General features: G+C 42.2%; 1 protein-coding gene across 10 annotated transcripts in view; it reads left to right on the forward strand.

Annotated features, from left to right (window-relative positions):
* The first annotated feature begins 8,783 nt into the window (after nt 1–8,783).
* Nucleotides 8,784–17,804, forward strand: part of PDS5B (PDS5 cohesin associated factor B) — a 189,304-nt gene continuing 180,283 nt past the window's right edge. For 8 of the 10 annotated variants that reach the window (XM_005585608.5, XM_005585609.5, XM_005585612.5 and 5 more), the window contains exon 1: nt 8,784–8,927. The gene's annotated coding sequence lies outside the window, so the exon portion shown is untranslated. Of the gene's footprint in view, nt 8,928–9,387; nt 9,767–17,804 lie in introns of those variants that run through there. The other 2 variants (XM_045377193.3, XM_074021830.1) reach the window with 1 other exon arrangement.

Here is a 17,804-nt window from a genome sequence, read left to right on the forward strand (position 1 = left end):
GCCAGAATGAGTTAAGACTTTGGTGGACTGTTGGGAAGGCATGATTGTGTTTCGAAATGTGAGGACATGAGATTTAGCAGGGGCCAGGGATGGAATGATATGGTTTGGCTGTGTCCCCACCCAAATCTCATCTTGAATTGTAGTTCCCATAATCCCCATGTGTTGTGGGAGGGACCTGGTGAGTGATAATTCAATCATGGGGGCAGTTACCCCCTTGCTGCTATTCTCTTGAAAGTAAGTGAGTTCTCATGAGATTTGATGGCTTTATAAGGGGTTTTCCCCCTTTTGTTTGGCACTTCTCCTTACTGCTACCATGTGAAGAAGGATGTGTTTATTTCCCCTTCCATAATGATTGTAAGTTTCCTGAGGCCTCCCCAGCCATACTGAGCTGTTAGTCAGTTAAAACTCTTTCCTTTATAAGCTAACCAGTCTCAGGTGTCTCTTTATTAGTAGCATGAGAATGAACTACTACAATCACCCAGCTTCAACAATTATCAACTCATGGTAAATCTTGTTCCATATGTACTCTGTCTGCTTTTTTTTCCCTTTCTATATTACGTTGAAGTAAATCCTAGATACTATATCATATCATTCCTTTTTTCTAAAAAAAAAAAAGCCATGTTTATCATTTGCATTTATATTTTCAAATTTATATTGAACTATAATGTGCATACAAAAAAATGTGGTGCTCTCTAAACTTTCACAGATTGAACATACTAGGTAAGTAATAGCTAGATCAAGAAACAGAAGATTTTGTATTCAGTAAATTTTTCAGCATAGCTATTGTACTACTATTGCAAAAAACAAATTAACAATAATTCTTTAATATCGTTAAATATCCAGTGTTCAAATTTCCAAATGTCTTATATATGTCACAATTTATTTATTTATTTTATATTTTTATTTTTAGTTTTATTTTGAGACAGAGTTTTGCTCTGTTGCCCAGGCTGAAGTGCAAGGTTTGATCTTGGCTCACTGCAAGCTCTGCCTCCTGGGTTCACTCCATTCTCCTGCCTCAGCCTCCCAAGTAGCTGGGACTACAGGCGCCCGCCACCATGCCCGGCTAATTTTTTGTGTGTTTTTTTTTAGTAGAGATGGGGTTTCACCATGTTAGCCAGGATGGTCTCGATCTCCTGACCTTGTGATCTGCCCGCCTTGGCCTCCCAAAGTGTTGGGATTACAGGCGTGAGCCACCGTGCCCGGCCAATCACAATATATTTTTTACAGTTTATTTTTTTGAATCAGGGTCCAAATAGGTACACACATTGCAACTGACTGATTGGTTGAACTCTTTTAACATTTATGTTTCTCCTCCAATCCCTCATTTATTTCTTCCTTGGAATTTATTTGGGTGAAAGACCAGAACATGTTCCTATATATTTCTTGTAAATTGATACTTGTATCTAGAGGCTCTTTCACATTCAGGTTAGATTTGTATGGCACGATGATTACATAGGTGCTGGTGTATTCCTCTGTCAGTGAATATCTAATGCTTTATTCTCTCTCTTGGTGATGCCAGCAGGTACTTATGTTCAATGTCTGGATCAGTTATTTTCATTAGGGTTTTTAAAATAACAATATTCTACTTTTTACATTCCTTCTTCCTTTGTTAGCTGGACTACTTCTGTTCACAGATTACAGATTACTATTTAATTTTCCACTGGTACAGTTTATATAGAGCAAGCAGGATAAATGATTGATTCTTTCCTTTATTTGTCAGTTTTAAAAATAATTCATTAGCAACCTCCAACAGTGATGGTTTTTTTTCTTTTCTTTCTTTTTATTTATTTATTTATTTATTTATTTATTTATTTATTGAGATGAGGTCTTGCTCTGTCTCCAGGCTGGAGTGCAGTGGCGCGATCTTGGCTCACTGCATCCTCCACCTCCCAGGTTCAAGCAATTCTCCTACCTCAGCTTCCTGAGTAGCTGGGACTTCAGGCATGTGCCACCACGCCCAGCTAATTTTTGTATTTTTTTAGTAGAGACGGGGTTTCACCATGTTGACCAGGATGGTCTGGATCTCCTGACCTTGTGATCTGCCCACCTTGGTCTCCCAAAGTGCTGGGATTATAGGCATGAGCCACTGTGCCTGGCCGATTGTTTTTATTTTTAAGATATATTATGAGTTATGGATTTAAATATATTTTTTGTGTTACAATTCATTATCAAACTACTTAACAATAGGGGTTCATTAAATAAATCATAGCATAACTACACAATAAAATACTATTACATAGCCACTAAAATAATAACATCAATGTGTATTTATTCACCAGAAAGTTATTTATGATATTTTATTTAAAACTTATTTTTAAAATATTAAATGCATGCTCATAGTACCAAAGGTATTACAGTGACAGATTTCTCTCACCTTTGTTCCCAAGTCACCTAGATTCCCATCTAGGAGTCCTCTACTTTTGTGTAACCTTGTATATTCTTCCAGAGATTTCTAGAGCTGATAGTTTACCTGGTATTTATTATTGTGGCTGTATTAGTTGTTAAAAATAATGAAACACTTCTATAAGGTTGTTATACGGTCGGTTCTCTGAACCCACCCCTTCCTCCTTGGGCACCGAAACCCTTCCCTGCTGCCCCCAAGACCTTGCCCATCATCCATCAATTGAAGAGTTAATGCTTCACACAGCAGGAAGCATATGGGGTCCTATTCAAGCTACAGCCAGTATCTGTTCTCATTGGTCCTTGCCTGTCCTGTACAGTTGCAAATATTTTAATATTATCCTTGGAGATTTCTATGCCTCTAGGAGCAAATTTTATATTATAAAACATTATGTTTTGTAAAACAATCTAAATCTAAATATGTGAATATAATATATTCTGGACTGATATATACCAAAGCATTAAAAGTAATTTTTTCTGGTGGCATAATTATGAGTGATATTTTATTCTTTTAAATCTTAACTGCAGTTCCAGATTTCTCTATAATGGGCAGATTATTTATACAGCAAAAAATTAAAGTGTATCTCTAAACTGGTTTTATTTCATAAAAAAGAATGGAGATGTCAACATTTTTCAATAGCTCCATCTGCTGGCCACTGAATAAAGCTAATTTTAAATACCACGTTTTAACTAAATGAGACAGCCAGAAGAAATAGAATTCCTGTGTTAGAACAAAGGATGCTTCCTACATATCCATGAAGAGTAAGTATTAGGAGTCAAGTTAATTTACTTGGAATAAAAAGTGATACAAACTTGGTTCCATATAGAGTGAGATACTACCCTATGCTCAAAAACAGGCTGTTGCCTAGAACAGAAATGTGAAACTGAAAAATTGTTTTGGAGTTTTTGGCCATCTTGAACTGGAATGCTGATTTTTAAATAAAAAAAATTTTTTTTCTTTGAGACAGAATCTTGTTCTGTTGCCCAGGCTGGAGTGTCGTGGTGCAATCACTGCTCACTGGAACCTCTCCCTCATGGGCTCAAGTGATCCTCTCTCCTCAGCCTCCCAAGTAACTGGGACTACAGGTGCGTGCCACCATGCCCAGCTAACTGTTTACTTTTTATAGAGGCAGGGTCTTGCTATGTTGCCCAGGCTGGTCTCAAATTCCTGGGCGCAAGCTGTCTGTCCACCTCAGCCTCCTAAAGTGCTGGGATTATAGGAATGAGTCACCATGCCTGGCCTGTAGATTTTTCAAACAGTGCAAAACTAAATAACATTGATTACTGATTGCATGTGAATATATGAATATATGTGAAACGTATTATATTGAAGGAATTTATATGTCTTTGCACAAATATTCAAACCAGCAGTCTAAATTCTCCTTTGTCATTCTCTTTTTTTTTTTTTTTTTGAGACGGAGTCTCGCTCTGTCGCCCAGGCTGGAGTGCAGTGGCGCGATCTCGGCTCACTGCAAGCTCCGCCTCCCGGGTTCACGCCATTCTCCTGCCTCAGCCTCCCGAGTAGCTGGGACTACAGGCGCCCACAACCGCGCCCGGCTAATTTTTTGTATTTTTAGTAGAGACGGGGTTTCACCGTGGTCTCGATCTCCTGACCTTGTGATCCGCCCGCCTCGGCCTCCCAAAGTGCTGGGATTACAGGCGTGAGCCACCGCGCCCGGCTGTCATTCTCATTACTTATCAAGTGAAATTGCTCTCGGTTCCATATCTCTTTATTATTTCCAGAAGTTGAACTGATGATAAATGCTTTGTTAAACCCAAATCTCTCTTTGGACGATAATGCAAGCTACCATATTTTGTGTAAAAATTTCTGTCATCTATCTTTCAAACTCTTTTAAAAAGTTAGATGTATCAAACATATTCCAGTATAGTTTCTGAAGATCTAGTTTACAGAAGTTTCCCAGATGATTTTGATATTCTTCCACTCCACTCCAGTTAAGAACCACTGCCCTGGGACCGTAGACGAATGTGGCATCCTTTCAGGAATATTTGCATTGTAAAGAGGATCACAAGATGGGCACAGTGCCTCATGCAGGGGATTAACTGTGGAGGGAGAAATTTGAGGCACCAGGGGCTGAGTCTTGGATGAGGGTGAAGGAAAAGAGCCCGTACGCTATCTTTCAGCAGCAGTGATATTATGATCCCTGAAGGATCAACTTCAGGGGCTTGGAGTTTATCACAATGCCTCACCTGTTTGCCTAATGCCTAAAATATCACAAAGCTAATTTCTGTTGGGCTTAGTCTCTCCAAATGGATATGAATGGGTTAGTGTGTTATTTTTATTTTTATTTTTTAGGTGGAGTCTCGCTCTGTTGCCCAGGCTGGAGTGCAGTGATGTGATCTCCGCTCACTGCAACCTCCCCTTCCTAGGTTCAAGCAATTCTCTGCCTCAGCCTCCTGAGTAGCTGGGATTACAGGTGCCCGCCACCACACCTGGCTAATTTTTGTATTTTTAGTAGAGGTGGGGTTTCACCATGTTGGCCAGGCTGGTCTTGAACTCCTGACCTTGTGATCCATCCGCCTTGGCCTCCCAAAGTGCTGGATTACAGGCATGAGCCACCAAGCCCGGCCTAACTTCTTCAAGTGACACAACCACATTCCAAGATGTTTTCTGAGAATCCAATGCCTTAACCCAATAAATTAGTTGAGTGGGAATTTCAGCACAGTTGCAGGCTAACAGGGATCATATTTTTGTCTTGACTAGCCTTTGGGACATACCTTGAATTACACTGAACAGGTAATGTTTGTCTAGGTAGGGCCCAGTCTCATCATTTACTAACTAGCTGCCCAGTGTGCTCTACTATGCATAATATGGTAAACATTTCACCACATTTTGGAAACCATGCTGTAGTGCAGCAAGGTTGTACTCAAAATGCAGTAGGGGCCATGGGGGTATATTTAGGACTGTCCAGGTTAATTGTGTGCATTCCTGATGTCTTCCAACTTCCTGACCTCTTGAACCTCAACTTTAGACTCTATTTAAAAAAGCCCAGGTAACCCAAATATGAGTGATGTGGCAGGCTGAATAATGGTCCCCCTACAAATCCATGTCCTAATCCCTAAACCTTTGAATATGTTATGTTATATGGCAAAGGGGAATAAAGGTCACTAACCAATGGACCTTAAATTACAGATTATCCAAGTGGGCCCAATATAATCACAAGGGTATTAAAAGTAGATAAGGGAGTCAGAGGAAGAGCTGCAGTGACAAAAGCAGGTCAGAGAGACGCCACGGAGCTCGCTTTGAGGATGGAGGAAGGAGGACATGAGCCAAGGGATCTGGGCAGCCCCTAGAAGGAAATAGTAAGAAAATGGATTCTCCTTTGGAGCCTCCAGAAAGGCACACAGCCCTGACAACACCTTGATTTTAGCCCAGCGAGATACCTGTCAAACTTCTGCACTCCAGTAAGACAGTAAGTTTGTGCTCTTTTAAGCCACCAACTTTGTGATGATTTGTTATAGTGGCAATGTAAAATTAGTAGAAGTGGGAACTACATTTGTGGTTATTCATAATCAAAGACAATTCTCCTAACCATTTCTGTTTAAAACCAGCATTTGGACATAATTCCCACATAATTTCTCTTTCTTGGAGTAGAAAGCATTCACAACTGAGTTTTGAATGGTTCACACTCTTAACTGTCTTAAATAATGTCACATCCAATTATGTTGATGCTAATGAATTGCAACTTGGCTATTTTTAAAAATCCCAAACACAGAAGATTATTTTTGTTCAAATATCAATTTTAGATTTTAGTTTTCCCAAACAGTATTGTTTTTTTTTTTTTTTTTTTTTTTTTTGAGACGGAGTCTTGCTCTGTCGCCCAGGCTGGAGTGCAGTGGCCGGATCTCAGCTCACTGCAAGCTCCGCCTCCCGGGTTCACGCCATTCTCCGGCCTCAGCCTCCCGAGTAGCTGGGACTACAGGCGCCCGCCACCTCGCCCTGCTAGTTTTTTGTATTTCTTAATAGAGACGGGGTTTCACCGTGTTAGCCAGGATGGTTTCGATCTCCTGACCTCGTGATCCGCCCGTCTCGGCCTCCCAAAGTGCTGGGATTACAGGCTTGAGCCACCGCGCCCGGCCAACAGTATTGTTTTAAATGAAGGTTTATATTACTGATTTCCGTAAAGCCACTTGTAGTCATATAAAAGTATGCCCTTTCATTAGAAATTATGCTTCATTAAAGCTTTAGAGTTTTTCCTCTGTCTGTCCTAATGGTAATTGCCCCATTCACCCTTACCATGTAGCTGTTTTGAAGGCTATCTCCTTTCTGCCCTCTCTTTCTTGGGCTTAATCCTGTGGTGTTAGCAGCCTAATGTGGGCGATATGTATTCTGGGCCTCATTATTGAAACTCAAGGCATCGTTTCATAAGAGAGCGGGTTAATGGCGAAACTGGCAAAACAGCTCACAAAGCTGATGTGACACCTTCATCCCTTTCAGGACTCACTGCCATATACAAGATGTAGAGTGACATTCTTAAATAATTCATACATTCAACAAAATATTTACTGAGGCTTCTAGGTGTCAAATGATGGGGATAAGAGCACTGAATAATTTATACAAAAATTCCTGGCTTGGCGCAGTGGCTTACGCCTGTAATCCCAGCACTTTGGGAGGCTGAGGCGGGTTGATCACGAGGGAAGGAGATTGAGACCATCCTGGCCAACATGGTGAAATCCCGTCTCTACTAAAAATTACAAAAAATTAGCTGGGAGTGGTGGCGCGTGCCTGTAGTCCCAGCTACTTGGGAGGCTGAGGCAGGGGAATCGCTGGAACCCGGGAGGGGGAAGTTGCAGTGAGCTGAGATCGCGCCACTGCACTCCAGCTTGGCGACAGATCGAGACTCCGTCTCAAAAAAAAAAAGAAAAAAAAAAAAAGAAAAAAAAAATTCTTGCTCTCATCCTGCCGTTCTTCTGAAACTTTCTTGCTTCCTGGCTTTGGAGGTTTGGGAATTGAAGAAAATAAAGTAAAAAAGATAAAAACAACCAAAGAGGAAAGGTTTTTCTAGATCTAGACATCCTACTCTCTTCTTCCATACAAGATTTATGCTGATGGAACAACAATGTAAAATAAGAAAATTCCTGAGATAATTTTAAAAAGAGAGCAGAAAAAACTCATAGTGGACTTCATCAAGGAATGTGTAAAATGGGTAGAACCTGGAGTATTCAGTGGCAAAATCTTGGACATAGGAATACAGTAACACAACATACTGGTCTAGCAAGCACTGTAGGAGACTGAAGCGGAATTGTCCAGGAAATCCCACAAAAATGGAAATGAAGAGGTCTCAGTATCTCTAGGTGCAGAAAGGAGATAGCCTTCAAAACAGCTACATGGTAAGGGTGAATGAGGCAATTACCATTAGGACAGACAGAGGAAAATGCACCTAGTATCTCTAGGTGCACAGTAACATTAGTTTACAGATCAGCATTACCTATCTTTTCTTTCAGTTGATAAGTATCCTATTGTAATCCATTCATTCACCCTTTGCTTGTTCATTGTTGAAACAAATTCTCCCTGGAACAAAATTCTAGTAACCAAATACATCATATCGGGGGAAACTTCCTTACAGAAGGGATGATATTAAAGTAAAAAGAGGAGGAAGTCCCTTCTTCAGTTCTGGCAGGGGAGGAAAAGCTTCCCCAAAGGTAGGTGATCTGTTGTGACCAGGCTAAACCCACTTGAGGGACTGGCATCCCCTAAAGGTGAAGAGGGGAGGAGACCCACCTCCTGGAATGTGTCCCTGTGGTCTCCAGATGATGTCTTCCTCTAATAAGGACAATTCTGCCAAAGGAATAGAATGCTTCGTCACAGGCTCAATTACTCTGTGTCTCCGCCAGCTTACCACCTATGAACAATTCATCAAATTAGGAAAGCGGGGAGATTTAATAAAGACACAACACATAAAGTGTAGGAAAACTATTTGTATGGCATTCCGAGACGACTAGGTCAGAATTAACAAGGAGCAAAGTAGTTAATAATACCAATTATGTTAACCTAGCACAACACCTGTGCTGAATGTCAGTGTTTAAAAAAATCTCCCAATCTTTATCTAAAAAGATAGGGCTACGTAACAATCGGAATGATTTTTGTCGGTGGAGGTCTAGTAAGCTGCAAGGGTAGTGGACGCCTTGACAGCTGCCAGTCTCGCGGCCTCCGCGGCGGCGTGCCCGTGTGGCTGCGTGCGCGCGGACGGGGCGGGGCTGAGGAGGGGAGTGCGCGCGCGCGGACGGGGCGGGGCGGAGCTCGGAGGGCGGGCGCGCGCGGGGCCGTCTGGTCGGCAGGGGGCGCTGCGCACCCATGCCGCGCTCTGCCTGCCCCCGGGTGCTGTCCGCGGCGGTTCGATTGGAGCAGCCGCCGAAGAGCGCTTGGCGCCATTTTGAAGCGGAGAGGAGGAGGAACGGCCGGGCTGGCTGCGGAAGGGGAGGGGGGAGAGAAGGCGATTGGATGCGGCGGCGGCGGCGGATCCCGGAGAGCCGCGGAGTGAGAGGAGTAGCGAGTCGGAAACCCGGAGGTAGGAAACAATTCAGTTAACGGAAAGAAAATGTCTCTCTTCTCTGGCCGCGGCGCTCCATTTTTCGGTGGCCGCCACTGCAGCTGTGTGTGTGTGTGTGTGTGTGTGTGTGGCAGGGCTGAAGCGCCGCCCGCCCGGGTGCCAGGCGCGACTCGCCTCCCGGCATCGGGGGCTGCAGCGGGCGGCTGCCTGGCGGCGGCCCGGGGCGGGGGTCGCGGGGCGCGGGCCGGCTGCGCGGTGGGGGTGGGGAGGGCCCGGCGGCCGACTCGCGCCTCCACGCCGCGGGCTCTGCCGCAGCCTCTGGAAATTAAACTTGCCGCTCTGATCCCGGCCCGGGCGGCGGCGGCGGCGGGCGGTGACCTTGCGCGCGGGCTGGGGTCCCGGGGCCGCCCGGCCGCCCGCGCCCTCCCGCCGCCACCGCCGCCGCCGCGCCCCTCCCCCCGCGCCCCGGCCGGCCGGCGGCTGTTTCCCGGGCGGCAGGCGGGCGGCGCGGTGCTCCTGTTGAATCCTCCCGCGGGCGGGCTTCTCCCCCTTCCGGGCGAGGGGCGGGCGGGGACCGCGGGTCGGGGCCGCGGGCGCCCTCGCCCTCGCCCTCGTCGCCGGCTCCCCGCGCGCCGCCTGGCCTGCGCTTCGGGCCAGGGGACGGGCTGAGCATGACATTTTTGCGCTGTTCCTCGCTGCTTGCCCGAGGGAAATCGCGCTCACCGCGCCGCCCGGAGTGGGTGCTCGGGGAACCTGAGGACCCCGTTGAGCAAGAGCCCAGCGCTGGCGTGGAGGGACTCCTCCCAGGCGACAACTGGGTTCTAGCTTTCCTTTCGGAAGGAACGGCGGGGAAAATGGTGTGCAATTGTGACTCGTTAATGTTTTTGCACTGTTATTTTAATGCTACTTTAAAAGTTTTCGGTCCGGAGAAAAACCTTGTTTGTTGTTGTTGCTGCTACTGCTGTTGGTTTTTGGTAGAGACGTGAAAGCTAACTCTGAAGTAGCTCGACAGTTATTTTGGAGGAATGACTGAAACCAGAAACGCCGCCCCTCGCCTTCGGAACTGCAGGCTGCTGCGTTCCTTGCCGCGGACGGGGCGAGCTCCGGGAAGGGTTGAAAGAGCAGCTACCCACCCATTCCGCGCGCGTCTTCAACAGCCTCTCTACCCCAGCAAGGGTTAACCCTTTTTTATGTCGAAGAAAGTGCTTCTTGTACTTTTAATAAGAGGTGATGGATGGGCAGTGGTGCCCCGACTGATCCTACCCTGTCGATGAAATAGTTTCAGAAACTTTGGATATAGCTTTAATTTAGAGGGTTGGTCTGCGGTGTGGAGAGAGTTGGGTAATCCTATACCATCTTCCTAATAAACTTCAAAAACTCACGTTGTGTTTACATGCAGGAGGCGAGCTGTAAATAAATCGTCATTACCCAATACTTGAACGGCAATATAGTCGTTGTTCTCAGTTAACCCATCCAGAGTTCCCAGACAGAACGTTTTTTATATTAACTCATGTAGTGGTCAGGTAAACTAGTTAAAAGCCACAAATATGGACTTGAAAGACAGCTCGTTATGCAGTACACATGTCTGAGATGTTCGCATCTTTAGGGACAATGAAATGAGTATTCAATGGTGTATGTGGGTCAGTTCGTGGAACAGTTAATCTTGTATCTCATGGTGATAGCAGAAAACCGAATTAAAATTTGTAGTGGTGAATAGGTGAAAGTTACATGGGACCTTTTATGTTAAGATCGATTGATTGTCAGAAACTAAAAACATTTTAAGAACGTTATTCCTTAGAAATAAGATTTGTGCTTAATATACGTTTACAAGTATATGTAAAAAGATGCACTTTAGACTTTATAAAAATTATCCAAATAGTGACTTTTTCCTCCTTTTTCTGATGGTTTAAAAAATTGTCCTCTTCTCAGCTGGCGTTTACTTAAAGGTGTATTTTAAATGGGAAGGTAGTGTTTGTGTTCACCCTTTTTCTTTTTTTCTTTTCTCCTTGTTTTGGTTAAGGCTGATTTTCCCTATATTACCTTTTACAGCAGCTTTTGTTACTCTTGTCGCCTTTATTCTCTCGTGTTATGTCTCTCCCCTCTCATTTTTACCCCCGTATTAGAGACACATGTACTGATGATAGTGATTCTTGTCGTGAGATGTTTGTATTAAGCTTACTTGTAGTAAGATTCTACCGAGTTGGCTGTTTGATGAAAGTTGTTTAAATTGTTCTGCAGCTTTGTTTAACAAAGTAACATTTTGAGGAGTAGGCTTTATCAATAATTTGTTAGGCCTAAGATAAAGTAATACTTTGTGTTAGGGCTTGCCCTGGAGAAGAATGCAATGGTAGAAAATACCCAAAACTTTGTGAGAAAGGAATATTTCGGGAAGTTGTATTCTTTCTGCTTATTCCTCTTGGGAAATTTAGAGACTGCCTTAGAACTAACAGGAGTGCGCTCAGTAAGATTTGGCTTATGGACTCTTGAATGACATGGACTGTATATAACTTATATTGGAAAAGTTATTTATGTTTCCTCCGTTAGTGTTAGAGAGCAACAAGAAAACTTAAGGATGATCTCCAACTCGCTTATACATGAGAAATTCGGTTCAGATTTTAATTTCATTGATTTATCTGAGGTCACAGTCGTATTCATGTGGTGGAATTGGGGCAGCTCTTAGATATCCTGGAAGCTGAGAAGTTTCCCCATTGTCTTTTTTTTGTTCTATTCAGGATTTAGCAATATTTATTAATAAAAATTCAGGGTAGCACATTACCTTCCATCCCCTTCTCACCTTTTTATTCATTTAACCAAGAATAAAGTTTTGTGGTTAGCCATCTGTTTCAGCGTCTGGTTTTTAATAATTTCTGTTTAGGATTCAGTCCATTTAGGTTGTCTCAGAAGATAACCTCTTGTAGGTGTCTGTCTCCGGGAGCTGCCTGCTCTTTCATTATGTAATATTACTTGACATGGCGTTTATTTATTGTTTGTGAAACTTCTAAGAGTAATTTGGGAAAGTTAGTATGACCTTTGTTTTGTTACAAGATACAGTGCATACATGAGTGTGTGTTTTTTTTTAATTTTTAAACTTAGTTTGCCACACAAGTCATCTGTCACTTCCAGTTACAATATGCATTTTATTTGATTTTCGTATTTCTGTTCGGGAATGTTAAAGATTCCAAAAATACTTAGTTTAAAAATAAGCCCAGTAATTTCTCTGAGAATGTATTTACTTTTTAAGCTTAGTTAAGAAGCTGCCAAATGGTTTGCAGTTCTGACTCCTTGGAGAGTACAGTTGAGCCCTTTTCTCACACTGTTCTGTTATAAGCCACCTGATTCTAACCATTTCCCCCCATTAGTTGAAAAAGGTTTTAGAATCCTTTCTCATCAGTTAGTTCAGAGTTAAGAATAAGTCTGCTGTGTTGAGACTGTAATTGTTTTAGCTGGCATGAGTGATCATGTACAGTGAGAAAATCATGACAATAAATCTTAGGTGAATAAAATTTGGTTGTTCAAATCTTAAAGCCTTTAATTTGAGATTTAAAAAGTATCCATAATCATTGTGTTCTAATAATTAGACATTAATAATAAGTAGTAATTAGAAATACTTGGTTTAGCTGTGTAAAACTTGAAGGCTAACAGGCGTGGGGGAAAGACTGATTAAAGCAAGAAACTATTTTGAGGCCTGCCACTCTCTCTTTTGACAGATCATGACCTGATTCAGTTAAAATGAACAGGCACTAAACTTCTGTATACATACAGTACCAAGGATGGTGTAATAAACAGGACTGAAGAAGACACCCTGTCCTATAGAAGTGTAGAGTAGTGGTTGGCCATCCACAGCAAGGTGATGAGAACTGAGACAGACCAGAGAGTAGGAACTCTGCTGTTACTTAGTTCCAGAGGAGCAGGCCCTCCTTCCTTTTCAGTGAAGAGTTGAGGTTGCTCTTTTTATGTGGGAGAGTGAAATTAGCCAAGATTAGATCCCATAAGGAGAAGGAGGGGCTGTTATAACCAAGACCGTTGTCTTTCTCTAGAAGAGAATGGTTAGGGACCTGGAAAGAAATGAGAGTTTGTGTTTCCTTAGGTAGGATAGGATTCTTTCTCCCCAGAGGTGATTTTAGGGAAGTAATTAGGAGATTTTAAAGGAAAGCTCTGTATCTCCAAAATATGTCCCTTAGTAGCTGAAATTTTACCAGGTAGCTTTCAGATATGGGATGGCTTGGATTGGGTACAGGGGTGAGGGTTGCGGGGGTGAGAGTTGCAGGCCTTAAGTACTCTATTAGGGGAATAGAGTACTTAATGAATTGTGTATTTTAAGTAAAAAATGTTACTTTTCTCCTCCCCCCACAGGCAACCCACTGTTAACAGTTTCTCAAAAGTTTACTTAAAAAAAAAAATTATACAAAGAGTATTGTTAAACTGCTGTACTATTAAAATTTACTGTTTATTAAAATTTACTAATAAAATTTACTATTTTATTTATTTTATTATTATTATTATTATTATTTTTGAGATGGAGTCTCGCTCTATTGCCCAGGCTGGAGTGCAGTGGGGCGATCTCGGCTCACCACAACCTCCATCTCCTGGGTTCAAGCGATTCTCCTGCCTCAGCCTCCTGAGTAGCTGGGACTACAGGCATGTGCCACCATGCCCGGATAATTTTTGTATTTTTAGTAGAGACTATGTTGGCCAGGCTAGTCTCAAACTCCTGACCTCGTGATCCGCCCGCCTCAGCCTCCTGAAGTGCTGGGATTACAGGCATTAGCCATCACGCCCAGCCTAATATTTTATTTTTTAACTGTAATTTACTTTTTTCCTGGTTAAGTCACAAGCTCTTTTCATACTGGCACATACAGAGCAACATAATCATGAAATGATTAGAATATTTTATAACATAATTTATTTTTTCTGACTCCTGTTGAGTAAGTACTATGTTGTAATAGTTTACGTTAACCAGCACTGTGTGAGAATACCTTTGACATGTATTTACCAACATTGGACTTTAAAAACTATATTGCCAATTTGATATATGAAATTTCTCTTGTTTTAGGTTTTATTTCTTTGTGAGTGAAGGTAACCATTTGTTTATATGCTTATTAGGGGGAAGTCATTTGCAACATATTCTTTAATCAAGTGGTTTAATGCTAGTTTAATTTATTTGCTGCCCCCACCACGTACCTTCACCCTTACCTAAGAGCTAAGATGGTCTGAGAGAGGTGGGACTTTCAGAAGAGGAAAAATATTTTGGGGCTCGTGGCACCTTGACAGGGAGCAGTGCTTGGAATGGAGAGGCTACAGCACCCAGCTTTGAACAATTTTGGGTCAGTATGAGAGTATTGAAAGCCCTTGACTTGGTGTTAACATAAGGTAGAAGAGAAACTGAAGCGACAGACAGGAAGGGAGATTTGAGAGTCAGAGCAAATAAATTTTGCATAGAGTCAGCCCCACCTTGTACCATCTGCTTATCCTGTCTCATCATTCCTCCCTACCACCTTCAACTATCATTTCATTTTTATTCATATTGTCATTTGGTTTTCTTCTCTTTTCTTGTCAGGCATGGCAGCCTGGACCTGGGTATTTCAGTTGCCCCAGAGATGAGGGGTGCTTAGTTTTTGGTTTTCTTTTTTTTTGAGACAGAGTTTCGCACTTGTTGCCCAGGCTAGAGGGCAGTGGTGCTATCTCGGCTCACTGCAGCCTCCGCCTCGCGGGTTCAAGCGATTCTCCTGCCTCAGCCTCCTGAGTAGCTGGGACGACAGGTGCACGCCACCACATCCAGCTAATTTTTTGTATTTTTAGTAGAGACAGGATTTCACCATGTTGGCCAGGCTGGTCTCGACGAACTCCTGGCCTCAGGTGATCTGCCCGCCTTGGCCTCTCAAAGTGCTGGAATTGCAGGCATGAGCCACTGCGCCTGGCCTGAGTAGAAGCTCTTGCGCTCTTTTTCCCCCCCGTCTCTTTGGTACCATTCCTTTCAGCTTTCGACTCTCCCTAGCCTTCTGGGGTAGCATAAATAGGTCAAGTCTTTATAACTGTAGTTGGAATTTGGAAGGTCACTGGCATTTAAGACTTGAACATCCCGAGGAGCATATATCATGATGTGATGCTTGATAAGTGAGGTCCCTTTCTAAGGAATGCAGAAGAGCATGGTGGTTAATTTAAGCATATAGACTTAAGAGTCAAGACAGCGTGGGTTTTTATCTGCTCTAGCTAAACAAGCAATTACCTAATCTTACTAAATCTCAACTTCTTAGTCTGAACAGTGGGATTGATAGCAGAAACCTCATTTTAAAAAACAGCTTTATTGAGATATAACTCACATACCATAATCCATTGAAAATATACAATTCATTGTTTTCTAGGATACTCATAGGTTTGTGCAACCATCATCACAGTCTGAGTTTGGAACATTTTTGTCTCCTGTGAAAAACGCCAAGCCAAATGTAAATTAGTACAGCCATTACGGAGAATATTATGGGGGTTCCTCAAGAGGTGAGAAGGGATAGAGAGAGGTTGGCTAAAGTCTACAAAATTTAGCTAGATAGGAGGAATAAGTTCTAGTGTTGTACCAGGTAACTATAGCTGACCCTTGAACAGCGAAGGGGTTAGGGGCACCAATCCCTGTGCAGTTGAAACTCCACATATAACTTTTATTTCTCCAAACTTAGCTAGTAATAGCCTACTGTTGATTGGAAGCCTTACTGATAACACAAGCTGTCAATTAACACATGGAGTGCAGTGGCGCGATCTTGGCTCACTGCAACCTCCGCCTCCTGGGTTCAAGCGACTCTCATGCCTCAGCCTCCAGAGTAGCTGGAATTACAGGCACCCGCCACCACGTCCAGCTAATTTTTGTATTTTTAGTGGAGATGGGGTTTTGCCATGTTGGCTAGCCTGGTCTTGAACTCCTGACCTCAGGTGATCCGCCTGCCTTGGCCTCCCAAAGTGCTGGGACTACAGGTGTGAGCCACCATGCCTGGCCTCCATACTGTATTCTTAAAGCAAGCTAGAGAGAAGGCAATGTTATTAAGAAAATTATAAGGAAGGAAAATATATTTGCTATTCATTAAGTGGAAGTGGATCATCATAAAGGTCTTTAGCCTTTTTGTCTTCCTGTTGAGTAGGTTGAGGAGGAGGAGGAAAAGGAAGGATTAGTCTTGTTGTCTCAAGGGTGACAAGGTGGAAGAGGTGGAGGAGGTGGAAGAGGAGGAAGGAGAGGCAGGCACACTGTAACTTTTACTGAACAAAATCCATGTATAAGTGAAACTGCACAGTTCAGACCTGTGTTGTTGTTACATATTTTCAGCTAGCTAGAAGATAGGCTTTTGAATGTCCCAACACAAATAAATGATAAATGTTTGAAGTGATGGATATATTAATTACCCGGATTTGATCATTACGCATTGTATGTATTGAAGTATCACCATGTAACCCACAAACATGTACAATTATATGCTGGTTAAAAATCATAAAAATAAAAAAACCCCAAACTTACTAGCTGTCACTTCCCATCACTCCTTATTTCATTAGTGTTTGGGATAAGCCAGGTCAAATGTTAGGTTGGTGCCAAAATGTAAGTACACAGTAAAAAAAGCAGTTAACTTTTTGCAGGGAGACCATATGTGGCAAAGTCCATTTACATAGTTTTAGAGAATGCGAAAATGGGATAATTACTGAATGGATGTTTGCATACTTGCATACTGTGCAAGGATGTGGTGCACAGTGCTGGATAGAGATATAAAGATGAAAGATATTCAATCAAGAGATGTATATTCAAGTGGGAGGAAAGAGGCTGGTATAAAAATAATTATAAAATAAGCCAGAGTATAGTTAGTGCCTTCAGGAAGGTGTCAATACAATATTTGGAATTGGAAACTTGACAAATGGAGATTAATCATGTTACTCTGAGAGTGTAGGAACTATGAAGAACTTCTTGAAGGAGTGACCATTTTGACCAAGTCTTAGATGATGGAAAGATGGGATTTCTGGCTTTAATGAAGAGTAAAGAATGCTATGCTTTTTGAAGTCTTAAATTGTTTTTGTTTTTGTACCCTCCTGCTGCTGCCACCGCCGGATGATTGCCTCTGGAAGCTATTCCTACACCTTTTTTTTTTTTTTTTGATGTTTCTAATCTGTTGTGAACCTGAGGGACTAAATTACTAAATAATCTTTTATTGAGAGCCTGATGTCTGTATGGAAAGGATAACAATATATGGTCTTACTGTCATTTTGATATAGTTGCTTTTTTAGTTTATTCTGTGGGTGTTGGTTTCATCCCTGTTAATTGGCCTTATAGAATAAGTAATTCCTAGAAAATTAGCCTTGTATACATGTTTTCTTCTCCAAGGCTTCTAGTAACAACTATGTCCCCTGACCATTCTCTTGAATTTCCCATCTTGTTTTTCTAGTGCACTGTTGGACCCAGCACCTCCAGTACAACATGTCTCAAACTGAGCTACCTTCTCTTACTCTTTAACATCTTTCCAACTTGTACTTTGATTAATAACAGATTTCTTTCTTTCTTTCTTTTTTTTTTTTTAAAGTTGTAGGGGATGACTGGGTTTATCATGTCAGAAACCTGGGAGTCATCTCGACTTCTCCATCTCCGCTACCTTTCACATTAAATAAGTTACCAAATCTTGTTGATTCTGATATAGTATTTTTAAAGGTTATTATTATTTTAAATTATACACACATATATACTCTGAAAGTAAGAGGGCGAAAAGAAAAAAGATATACAATAAAAAAACTCATTCCTTCCCCATCTGTCTCAAATGTTTATGTATGTTAGTGTTATCTTATACCCTTCTGGGGATTTAAAAACCACCATATAGAAGGAACCACATGCTTAAACAAATAATAACACACAGTATGGGATGTCCACAATAAAGGTAT

This window comes from Macaca fascicularis, chromosome 17 (genome assembly GCF_037993035.2).
Source record: "Macaca fascicularis isolate 582-1 chromosome 17, T2T-MFA8v1.1".
In the NCBI taxonomy this organism is placed as follows: Eukaryota; Metazoa; Chordata; class Mammalia; order Primates; family Cercopithecidae; genus Macaca; species Macaca fascicularis.